The sequence below is a fragment of the Pleurodeles waltl genome, chromosome 7 (genome assembly GCF_031143425.1).
Source record: "Pleurodeles waltl isolate 20211129_DDA chromosome 7, aPleWal1.hap1.20221129, whole genome shotgun sequence".
Taxonomy (NCBI): Eukaryota; Metazoa; Chordata; class Amphibia; order Caudata; family Salamandridae; genus Pleurodeles; species Pleurodeles waltl.
The window spans coordinates 1,042,934,189-1,042,947,435 of NC_090446.1; positions in this window are offsets into that span (position 1 = coordinate 1,042,934,189).

A 13,247-nucleotide genomic window follows, 5' to 3' on the forward strand; every position below is an offset into this window, starting at 1 on the left:
AGGAGTTGTACTCCTGCCTACAATATGCCAAGTAATGACATCATATGCCCATGTATTCACAAGCTAAGCAGGACATCAAATGCTAGGTAGACACCTTCAACATGCATTATAATTTGCCATTACTTATTCATCTACTCACCTGGAAGATGCTGGAGTCATATGCTCAGGTAAGTATTCCCACCATGAGCTAGATATAGCTCTCCCGAAAAATGCTAATTATTTGCATCATTTGCTTATTTAATAATATCATATAAGAGATATTGTCTTAGGTCTTAAAATGCAGTGTCCATGGCAGCCAGTAGTAGTTGGCTCTCCATTCCCATACAGCAAAGGCAAACTGCATTTGAATTTGAGGTAGAAGTGAAAATGCCATGAACACAAATGCACAGTTCATCATCCAGCAAATGGTTACTAACCTAACTTATTAATGTACTGCTCTAGAATGCATGAGTCAGCAGGATGCTTTGCATTGAGCAATGTCTAAATAGATAGATAGATAATTATTTATTGTATAATTATTTAAAATCATTACAATAAACATACCATCATATGATTCCTTTCATATTTGAGCACCACAAGATAATGTTTATCTAAGTCACTTAAGTGTGATAATAATATAGCTTTAAAAATGCTTGAAGATTAAAAGCAGAAATTAAAAACAGGAAAGTATAAAGTGCAACATTTTTAGCCCTAATAGGATTTTCAACTGATCTCAGGCTAAACTCCGGGACATTCTGGGATCATTAATACAAACAAAAGACTAATCAAAGGTACAGAATACAATATCTGATTCTTTTGGTGATAGGGACCAGACTGCTCTCAGGAACTTTATAAATCTAGCCACCAACTGTGAACACTCACTTTTCAAACATGGTTCCATGGTTCCAATACATGGAATGTGTAGAGCGTGCCATATCGGTAGGACCCAAAACAATGCCTTGATCTAGGCCACAGGAGTGATGTGGTGGGTGGGTAATCAAAAGATGACCAAAAAAATCTAAATAGCCTTGGTGGTTGCATTACTGTCTGAAACTTCTGCAACTGACAAACAGGAGTATCAATTATCTTGTGTTGCTTAGCTGTAAAATTATAGATACTGCTTCAAAATTTGATTTGGTTACATTTGCTCAGTTTGCTCACTAGATTGAGGTTGATAGCCAATAGGTAGAGTCTCCCAATGCTTTACACGGATCACTGACACAACATTGTGACATTGTGTCAAAAATATTGTTTACCACAATGTAGTGTTCCTTTACTTATAATGGTAAGTACAAAATATTGGAAACATATATAGTTTAATGTAGCAAATGCTACATATTATAATATATACAATTAATCAATTAATTTGAAATATAATAAATCCCAGTAATATTTAATGCAATATATATATATATATATATATATATATATATATATATATATATACACAAACATATACATATGTGTATATATGTATAGATATATGTATTTGTTATGAAGCTCCCTAAACTCCTTATTTACTGCAGTATCCTCAGTAGAAAATGCTCTCAGTTTTCTATTTTTATTCCATCAAGATGGTGGTCACATGTGCCACACATTTGGCATAAATTCAGTCTACATGTCAGAATGTTTTAATGAAATAGAAGAGGAAGATATTTGAGAACTCACTTAAAATGTGTCCTAATTTTTCTTTCAACAACACTAACCATAATTTCTATGACAAAATAAAACCCCTCATTTTGTTGCTTTCCAAATGAAATGTTTAAATTTTACCAGTTTCACTCAATCAAGATCGCTTCAGGCATGCCGCACATTTGTCATACTTACATCTGTTAGAGCTCTAGTTGTTCTTTAAAACACTTTGGAAGGATGCAGTAGAACACAAGGAAATCAATTGACAGGCTGCTCCTGTTGAAGTACAACAGGAAGATATTTGGGAACTCACTTAAAATATGTCCTAATGCTTCTTACTACAGCACTAACCATAATCTGTATGACAAAATGAACCCCCTCGTTTTGTTTATTTCTAAATTAATTGTTTTAAGTTTTCTCAGTTTGATCCAATCAAGATGGCTTCAGGTGCACCACACCTTTGTCATAAGTAAGACTGTTAGCACTCTAGCTGTTCATTAGAACACTCTGGCAGACTGCAACAGAACACAAGGGAATCAGCTGACGGGCTGCTCCTCTTGGACATGCATGTTTTACTGAGAATGACAGACTTCATTCTCATATGGCTGAGAAAGATAGTGTGAATTTACAGAAAATATGATGTCAGTTTAGCTTCTGGAGCACTTTCCATTACCTCTATGGGAAAACACTTATCCCTCAAACATGATTCATGAAATCCCAGTAGAAGGCTTTTTCACAGGGTAAAATCACCTTATCAACAAATCAATTATATTTTAACAACAATCTTTTATCACCCTTCATATGTTTTCCTTTTTGTGACCCTCAAAACCTGGCATTCACTCGAGCCTCCGCCATGCACAGTTTTTGGTCAAACATTTCACTGCAAATATCACATTGATATTATCAATTATGTTATTAAAGATGTCATGAGTGCTATAAATTGTGGGGTAATTAGCAGAGAATAGAAAGGGTGTGAGTTATAGTTACCTTAAGGCACAAGTTATAGTTATTTGGGATAACTCTAACTATAACAGGTGAATATCTATGGTTTTGTACGTTTAAAATGTGAGCCTAACTATAACGCCCCCTTTGTTTTTTTAATGAATTTCCATGTTTTTTTAATTCTATTTCCTAACTATAATGTCTCTGTAACCTTTGTTTTTTCAGTGAATTTCCATGTATTTTTTTAATGCAAAAGTATTTACTATATGTTAATTCAACCACTGCAGGACACAGTCTTTGGCTGTGCATGGCAGGGGTTGGCTACAGGGCCGGGCCTGCAGCCAAACTGATTATAACCACCCAACCCAGCACATAGCCTTTGGGCCTGCGCAGCGTGGGTTGGCTGCAGGGCTTGGCCTGGGGTTGGGTGGTTAAAGTTGTTTGGCCTCATACCAAAGATTTTGCTAGAAAAAAGATTTCAGTGTTCCATCGTGAGGAATGTTTAACATTCAAAACACTAGTAAATAAAGAGACACACCACCATTAGATGGGAGGATTTGAACCTCAACCTACTGAATATGAGCCCAAGAGCTTTACCAGTCGGCCACAAGTGACTCTGCTGTACTGTGTATCACAACATAGCTATAACATTTGAACTAAACATCTTGCTAGTGTGACACTTTGAAGTAATTGTATATAGAGACCATTGCAATACCAATCTCTTTCACTCTCTCTTCTGTCCCATTATGGGATGTAAGAGAGAGCGAGAGAGAAAGTGAGCGACTGAGAGAGCGAGGCATTTAGAGGAAGACTTCGACCAAGAGAAATTGAGGGAGAGAGTTTTTCTACACTTTGATGAATTATATACTTTGAACAAGATATTTCAGGACAAATTGAAAAGAAAACTCTATTTATCAATTAAAAAGAGTGAGATCACCTTTCAGTATGTACCTTAAACTTTTGAAGTTGAAAAGACATTCAAGCAGGGAAATGACAACAGACACACCTCTACCAGAATCCTGAACCTTCACTGTGAGTGCCTAAGGCCTTAACCAGTACAACACAGCGTATTCCTGATTATGCAGTGTCCAGACATTACTAAGAAATTCAATCCAAAAATATTGCTGGGAAAAAAGACTTCAATGTTTCATCACAAGGATTGAGTACCATTGAAAACACTAGTAAATAAACAGACACACTGCCATGAGATATCTGGATTTAACCCCTTCGCTGCCGGGCCTTTTCCCCCCTCCTGTGCAGAGCCATTTTTGGGCTATTTGGACAGTTTGCGCTTAGACCCTCATAACGTTTTGTTCACATAAGCTACCCACGCCAATTTTGCGTCCTTTTTTTCCAACATCCTAGGGATTCTAGAGGTACCCAGACTTTGTGGGTTCCCAAGAAGGAGGCCAGGAAATTAGCCAAAATACAGTGAAAATTTCGTTTTTTTAAAACAAATGGGAAAAAAGGGGTGCAGAAGAAGGCTTGTGTTTTTTTCCCTGAAAATGGCATCAACAAAGGGTTTGCGGTGCTGAAATCACCAGCTTCCCAGCTTTCAGGAACAGGCAGACTTGAATCATAAAACCCAATTTTTCAACCCAATTTTGGCATTTTACTGGGACATACTCCATTTTTACGATTTTTTTTGCTTTTAGCCTCCTTCCAGTCAGTGGCAGAAATGGGCGTGAAAGCAATGCTGGATCCCAGTAACCGAAACATTTATGAAAAGTAGACAAAATTCTGAATTCAGAAAGGGGTAATTTGTGTAGATCCTACAAGGGTTTCCTACAGAAAATAACAACTGAAAAAAAAAATATTTAAATTGAGGTAAAAAAACTGCAATTTTCATCTACGTTTTACTCTGTCACTTTTTCCTGCAATGTCAGATTTTTTAAAGCAATATACCGTTACGTCTGCTGGACTCTTCTGGTTGCGGGGATATATAGGACTTGTAGGTTCATCAAGAACTCTAGGTACCCAGAGCCAATAAATGAGCTGCATCCTGCAGTGGGTTTTCATTCTATACCGGGTATACAGCAATTCATTTGCTGAAATATAAAGAGTAAAAAATAGCTAGCAAGAAAACCTTTGTATTTCCAAAATGGGCACAAGATAAGGTGTTGAGGAGCAGTGGTTATTTCCACATCTCTGAATTCCGGGGTGCCCATACTAGCATGTGAATTACAGGGCATTTCTCAAATAGATGTCTTTTTTACACACTCTCTTATATTTGGAGGGGAAAAATGTAGAGAAAGACAAGGGGCAATAACACGTGTCTTGCTATTCTATGTTCCCCCAAGTCGCCCGATAAAAATGGTACCTCACTTGTGTGAGTAGGCCTAGTGCCCGCAACAGGAAATGCCCCAAAACACAACGTGGACACATCCCATTTTTTTACAGAAAACAGAGGTGTTTTTTGCAAAGTGCCTACCTGTAGATTTTGGCCTCTAGCTCAGCCGGCACCTAGGGAAACCTACAAAACCTGTGCATTTTTGAAAACTAGAGACCTAGGGGAATCCAAGATGGGGTGACTTGTGGGGCTCTGACCAGGTTCTGTTACCCAGAATCCTTTGCAAACCTCAAAATTTGGCTGAAAAAAAACTCATTTTCCTCACATTTCGGTGACAGAAAGTTCTGGAATCTGAGAGGAGCCACAAATTTTCTTCCACCCAGCGTTCCCCCAAGTCTCCCAATATAAATGATACCTCACTTGTGTGGGTAGGCCTAGCGCCCGCGACAGGAAATGCCCCAAAACACAACGTGGATACATCCCATTTTTTCACAGAAAACAGAGGTGTTTTTTGCAAAGTGCCTACCTGTAGATTTTGGCCTCTAGCTCAGCCGGCACCTAGGGAAACCTAGCAAACCTGTGCATTTTTGAAAACTAGAGATCTAGGGGAATCCAAGATGGGGTGACTTGTGGGGCTCTGACCAGGTTCTGTTACCCAGAATCCTTTGCAAACCTCAAAATTTGGCTAAAAAAACACATTTTCCTCACATTTCGGTGACAGAAAGTTCTGGAATCTGAGAGAAGGCACAAATTTTCTTCCACCCAGCGTTCCCCCAAGTCTCCCGATAAAAATTATACCTCACTTGTGTGGGTGGGCCAGGTGCCTGCAACAGAATAAGGCCAAAAACTTGTAGAGATAGAGGGGATAGCACAGCGAGTTGATAAGGACATATTCTTCTTTTATACATCTTTAGGCTGACTCTGCTTTGGGGATCCACACAAGTGAGGTGTCATTTTACTTGGGAGACTGAGGGGAATGCTGGGGAGTAGGAATTTTGTGCTGGAGCGGTGATCGTACAAACGAAAGTCAGGAAAATATGCTTTTTTAACCAAATTTTGAGGTTTGCAGAGGAGTCTGGGTAAGAAAATGTTGGGTGATCCACGCAAGCCACACCTCCCTGGACTCCTTGGGGTGTCTAGTTTTAAAAAATGTCTGGGTTTGGTAGGTTTCCATAGATGAAGGCCACACCCAGGACCAAAAACATAGGTGCCCCCTTCCCCCAAACACAGGTAGTTTTGTAATATATCATTTTGATGTGTCCACATACGCCTGTGATGTGCCAAACACTAAAATTGTGAAAAGAAACGCACTTAGGTTATGTGAAAAAGACCCCTCACCCACTAACCAAGTTGGTGGCATGCTTCATCATCGGGGTCCCACCCGAGGCACCTAGCGTGTCACAGGTGTGCTGCGACGCCTGATTACAGCGGAGCAGGTTTTGTCATTTTTACCACACATACTGGTTGGATTTGGCACGAGGGTGAGTGATGGTTCAGTGGATCAAATTTTATTAACAAGAGATTTCACAAAAATGAAATGCACTGTTAATAACTGAAAGGCAAAAAACTGAACCAATGACTCACAGCTCGTGAGCTGTAAAGCCGCGACAAGGTACCAACTGCTTTACAGTCCATTCACACACCTTTCATACATGACACGCACAAGACCATTCACACCGCCAGCCACGGGCCCAGCACATTACAACACTCACATCGACAGACAGCGCCACTCAAGGGCCCATCACTTACATACGCCCACATGCCAGATACAACAATCACACCAGCTGATGGCAGTGTGTGGACTGGTGTTTGGCTGGCAGTGTGTTGCAGTAGCCAACAGCAAGTCAATATGTACACTATGTACACCCTCAGCCAAGCCCCACTCCACACACAATGGCATCCTTTTTTTTTTTTTAAACAAAGAAACCCCTAACTAATTACAAATCATTAAAAAACTACAAACACAAAAGCTCTAACTAAGTACATGACAGAAATGCTAACCATGAAACTGAAAACATGAAAATACAAAACAGACATGAGTTTACACTCATGGTTGTTCCCAGTAATTCTTCTGGGTGTGGTAATTCTTAAAACAACCACCCACACGCAGCCCAGGCTTTGAAGGACAATCTGGGCAGTACATTTGAGTCTCCCTCCGGATACCTCTTCGAAAACACACTCTACATTTCTTAGCTGGAAAGTCTTTTTTGGGTGTGGGAGGAATGTGCTCAGCAAAGTGGCGATCTTTCAATCTAGCCACATCCTCCACCACTGCTTCTCTAGGAACTCTGGCCTGTTCCACCACAATAAGGCTCTCTATCACTGACTCCTGAAATTTCACAAATGTCCTCTTTGACTCTGGAGACCTATCCTTAAACACAATAAAAGCATTAAAGGTTGCTAAGTGGAAGAGGTGAATTGCTAACTTCTTATACCAAACGTTGTAGTGTGGTCAGTTTTACGTATATTTTGCGCATTAGCTTCAGGCCTTAGGCCTCTGTGCACTTTGCCCTAAATATATTTTATTCATTTGCTAACAGCTTACAGCCTCTGTGCACTTTGCTCTAAATGCTTTCTATTAGGCTTCGTACTGTTATTTTACAGAATAGCCAGTTCTACGGTGTTGTTTTTTATTCATATCACACTGTTTTGCCTACTTCAGCACTGGAGTTCTTCATAACATATTCACTCTGTGCTTTAGTCAAGGATACAGTCTGGTACATTGCCGATAGACGTGGTAGGAGTCTAGACTTGCCATTTCTGCGTAGGAACATTTTGTGATCACGATGACATGTTAGTTATAAAATCACTTCCTTGTCCCAATACATGCAAGAGGGAGATTCCGACCAGGGAACCACAACTAGAGGCTGACTGCCTCGTTGCAGATGCTGAACCAGATCACAGGCCTTTGCTCAGGTATGAGTGTGTCCGTCTCCCTAGTGATACAGAAAGGCAAGCTGAAAGCTTAACATGCTGTGCTCTAAATAGAACAAGCAGAGGGAGAGTAGAAACGGTTAGGAATTATGATAGCTTTATTTCTATGTTTTACTCTCCTGGTTACTATATCAATCCTACTATGTTGTATTGTTCTGGTTATTGCGGCTCACGCCTTAATATCTAAAATACAGTCGTTTTATTAAAACATTATATAAAACTTATACTGTCTTTGTCATTTGTATATGAGACCATATAGTGAATGAGAGAGTTGGTTTGGATCTGAGTGACCACGACTTCCCTGAGAAGTTCCGAAGATGTCATGCGCTCGGCTGCCCAATCATTTCTTCCCCGTGGGAGAAATGAGGCACTGCTAGTTAGCCGGAGCAACAACCGGATTTAGGGTGACAGAGTTCCTTACACGTGGGTCAGACTCAGTCCCCCACACCGTTATCGATCCTGCTGCCTAGAAATCCAGTAGTCTCATTTAGGATAATGAGAGCCCACGCGACATGGCGCCGCCAACGTTTGGTCTGGCTCTAATGTTTGGGTCCGACTGACTCTCTCGGTCTCGTATATATTTTGACTCCTCGGTTCCGTATGCGGAGACGTCCGTGGGGCTGAGGGTTCCCGCCACCACAGGTTGGGTACATCCTATTACTTAGTGGTTGGTTGTTCAAGCTTGAACTTTGAAAGGAAATACCCCGATATTGGTGTGCCTTCTCTGTCCTAGAGCTATTATTGTTATACTAATGGCGAATCCAGTTGTAGTAGATATACCGCTTAATATGCGATTTCCGCTCACGGGTCATCTGATAGCACATGGACTGACGGTCCAGGGGGGTCCGGTCACTTTTGTGGTGGACGCCCATGCAGCCTATAGATCAGAACTTTTTTATTCTTGGGTCGTATTTCCAGAAGCTGATGGGGGTACAAATACTTTTCACGAATATACTGTTGCGAATGTCCCTGGACAATACAGGGCTTATGCATACTTAGTAATACCTTTATCTTATCAAGAACACCATAATTGGCTTGATGGCGCCCTCCCACATTCAGTAACACCAGTACGGTTAGGTCCGTTGAGTAATGATGGTCCGACCTGGCCTTTATTGGCTACATAAACACCATATCCTGGAGTGGCAAATGTGGCAGTGGCTGAGGTGCGTCGTTTATATGTGGAATTAACTGCAACGTACAGACGATTAGTTCAGTTTGTGATGCAGACATTAAATACTAATGCAGCGCGTGCTGCTCCAGCTCATCCACATGCGATGGTGCCGGGAATAAATCCGGCCACTGTACACTCTGTAATGGGCAAGGTACCGGCTAAACGTGAGGAGACTCCATTTTGGCTGGCGCAAAAAATTAATACGCTGGAAGCAGTATTTCCCCATACGGGACCTCAGGATAAGCATAGAATTTTGACGATGTGTTTGCCGTATGGGATGGTTCCTACGGTGGATCTTTGTAATACTTGGGGCACGGTGTTTGCCGCTCTCTATACTACAGCACACGGTACACCGACTTTGGCTAATTTGCCGGAGGTGCTTAAACAAATTCAGGATGAATATGGGGCTGCCCCTGCCTTGGATTTAGGCATGCAATTGATGGGTAATTTTGACGCGGTTTCTTCTATTATTTTGAGTAATCTCAAGGGGGAGGCTGTAGCACTAGCAGTGCGAATGCGTCTTCGGGACGTTCCGCAGATTAATCAGGAGCGGGAACTTCCGAGAATAATAGCTGAAACATATTCTAGTATTGGTCGTGATAGCCTAGGGGCTCGACTGCGGAAACCACAATTGCAGGGTAAAAATAATAAGGATAATTCTAAGCAACAGCAACCTGAGGGTGCGAAAAAGCGCTGGGATAAGAAACAGCAAACACCTAAGAAAGATGGTGGGCAGTCTCCGCAACCGGAGACCCCACAAAATAAGTATAATCTCAGGAATAGGGATACTTTGAAGACGCCTGATAGATATCAATATACTGATACGCGCCAATCTCGTTCCTTTCAGGACTCCTCGGAGAAAAGAAGTGAGAGAGGTGGGCGGTCAGAGCGGAGGACGGAGTACGTGAAACCGAGACAGGATTCACAACGCTCAGCGGAGGTTTCTATTAAACAGGAAGAGAAACCGCTGCAACAAAAACAGCAGTTTAAAAAGAAGAAAGTGGCAGCAGTCTCAGTTAGACATGCCGCTCAAGAAGAAAGTTCTCTTGACGAACAAGACATGGGCGTTAGCGCTGTTAGACAGCGCGGCAGAGGTCACAATAGTTCGCCGGAGTCTTCTAGAGCATCTGGAGGCGAAAGCAACTGATGACTTCATACAAGTCGAGACGGCGGATATGCGAGTCTCTGATCCTGATCAAGTATATCTTGTGACTCTACGATTAGAAGGGGACATTGACCGCGTTGTACACGCCATCTTTTGGGACCATATGGTGAAATCATATGATGTCCTGTTGGCCGAACAAGATTGGCCACCTGACTTTGTTCGCGACTGTCCAGTTGGGGAGGAGGTTATTGCGCCTTCCTTTTCACCACTTGTTCCGAGAGAACTAGCGGAGTCATGTGGTAAATCATGGGCTCTAGCACAAGCCCCCACCCTATATAGAAATAATGTGGGGTGGGATAAACAATCACCTTATCATGTAATTCCCATTAAAGGAGAACCTCAGCCACAGCCGCAATATCCTATTAAATTTGAAGCAAGGGCATCGGTTCGGAAAATTCTTACACAATTGGAGTACCAAGGTGTGATTGAGCCTTGTGTCTCGCCGATGAATAATCCCTTATTTCCGGTTGCTAAACCGGACCATTCCTATAGGATAGTGGTGGATTACAGACATTTGAATAGTCATACACGCACATATGCTATACAGAATTCACATAGCGCTGCGCTTATGAATAATATAGTGCGTAAAAAATACAAAACAACCTTGGATATCTCGAATGGATTATTCTGCCAGAATATAGCACCCGAAAGTCAGGACTATACCGGTTTCAGTGTGTTTGGCTCTCAGAAAAAGTTTTGTCGTTTACCTCAGGGGTATAAGAATATCCCAGGACTGTTCTCGGCTCGTGTGACTGAACTTCTGCACGAGTTGGACCCTGAGGCGTTATCATATGTTGATGACATTTATTTGACGGACGATGAGATTCTACAACATCTCAGTCGCGTATTGCGCATTGTTGTGGATTTTGCTGATATTGGTTATAAGTTTAATTTTAAGAAGTCGAAGATTGCCTTCCTCAGTGTTATTTTCCTGGGATATGAGTTATCGAGTGAGGGCAAGAGCCTGGCGCCACATTTTTTGGAGAAATGTGCTTTACTGCAGCCTCCTAATACGGTTCGGAAGCTCCAGTCTTTGTTGGGGTTTCTGAATTTAGGCAGAACTTACATTCCTGATTATGCTACACGTATAAAACGCTTCTATGAACTGATTCGCCCGAATTTTTCAAGTAGATTTTGGACGATTGAGCATACACACATACTGCGAGAGCTGCAGAATGATCTCTTAACAGTTAAACATTTACACACGCGGGACAATAAAACTCATTTGGTCATCAGGGTGATTCCTGGGGCTCTTGGATTTACGTATGTCACCTTTAATGAAGGGGAGACAGTCCCGATAGCATACAAGTCCCACTTGTATTCTGCTGCAGAACAACGTTTTGCACAGACTGAGAAAATTCTTACTGCAGTACAGATGGCTGTGATCAAAGAAAGACCGCTAGCCCAGGGCCAACGCATTATTGTCATTTCCCCAATTCCAGCCTTGGAGGCTGTTACAAAAGCGAGTGTTCCTAATTCGAAAGCTTTACATCCGCGGTGGATACAATGGGCTACATCTTTGATGGCCACTGATGTGGATTACATATTTGACCCTAAGCTGCAGACTCAAGAATTTCTTCAATATGAAATAGAGTACCCGGTTCCTGCTGGCACATTACCTATTGACCAATATGAAGTGGTCATGTATACCGATGGCTCTGCGCAACCGGCGGTTGGGACTAAACAACAGTATTCTGCTGCTTGTGCGGTGGTGAGCGGGACTATGGAGGGGGGAGTTTTCTGCCCCCGACATACTTATACTAAAACTTTGGGAGATTGCACGGCGCAGCTGGCTGAGCTCAAAGCTCTTTTGTTAGCATTGGAGCATGCAGAGCCGGCGATATTGACCTTGCTAGTCTGTGACTCCTACTACTGTGTGCAATCCTTCAATGAATATCTGCATTATTAAAAAATGAATGGGTTCAGAGATTCTAAAGGCAACACCATTAAACATAAATTGTTGTGGGGTAAGGTTGCGGGTCTGAAAGAGACGCTTCCTAAAGTCCATGTTGTACATACACTTGGACACCAGCGCGTTGGAATACACGTTGCTGGAAATACTTTGGCTGATGAGGCTGCAAAGTCGGCAGTGGCTATCGCCACTGTAGCCGCGGTAACTCATTCGAGTTCAAAACCAGACATAGAGATTTCGGCTGCCATAAAAGCTACGGCTGATGGCACGCCATTTCCTAAAGGATTCCCTTCTAAATATAGTTACTGCTTGAGTGGTGCACTAAATGCTGTTGTTAATATTCCAGGCGTTGGTGTACGTGAGTTACCGAATAAGATTGAGAGACCTCGATTAATTTCTGCAGCGCATGAAGGGGTGGCATCTGCGCATGCTGGTGTGGCTGCCACGATTTCACTTTTACAGGTCCGTTATTGGTGGCCTGGTCTCTATAAGGAGACAAAGCAGTATGTCCTTTGTTGTGACGTCTGTCAACAAATTAAGGCATCGTCGGCTAGACGCCCGCAGCAGACTCCTCTTCTGATATCAAATAGACCATTACAGTGTGTGTACTTGGACCATTGTGGTCCACTGACACCAGATAGTGCATACAAATACATATTGGTTGCTGTAGATTCGTGCTCCAGATTTGTGTGGGTCTGGCCACAGCGCTCGGCTGACGCTCGGACTGTTATTAAAGATTTGCGTATCTTTGTCGATACATTTGCAGTTGCGACTTTTCATTTGGACCAGGGCCCTGCTTTTGCCTCTAAGGCATTCAGGGACACCATGGCTTCGTTGGGGGTCCAACTCCAATTCTCGTCTCCATTTCATCCCGAGGGAAATTCTGTCGTGGAGCGTTTAAATCGTGATTTAAAGCAATCCTTAACAGCCAGGGTTATAGGTACGGGTCGTAGTTGGCTAGCCCACCTGTATGGAGTACAGAGAGCACTTAATAACTTGCCTAGAAGGTCACTGGGGGGTCGTACTTCATATGAGTGCCTGTTCGGAACACAAATGTATGTTCCTGATCTGGATGGTCCTGGTGTGGAGGCGGCAGATACGCCCTTTGACATAAATGATCGTGTCACTGTTTTGCAGGATTTACAACAATTCCGTGAAGATAACTCTTCTGCAAGTGCTGCCTCCTCTGGAATTAAGGATGAGCCAGTAACACCTACTGGTT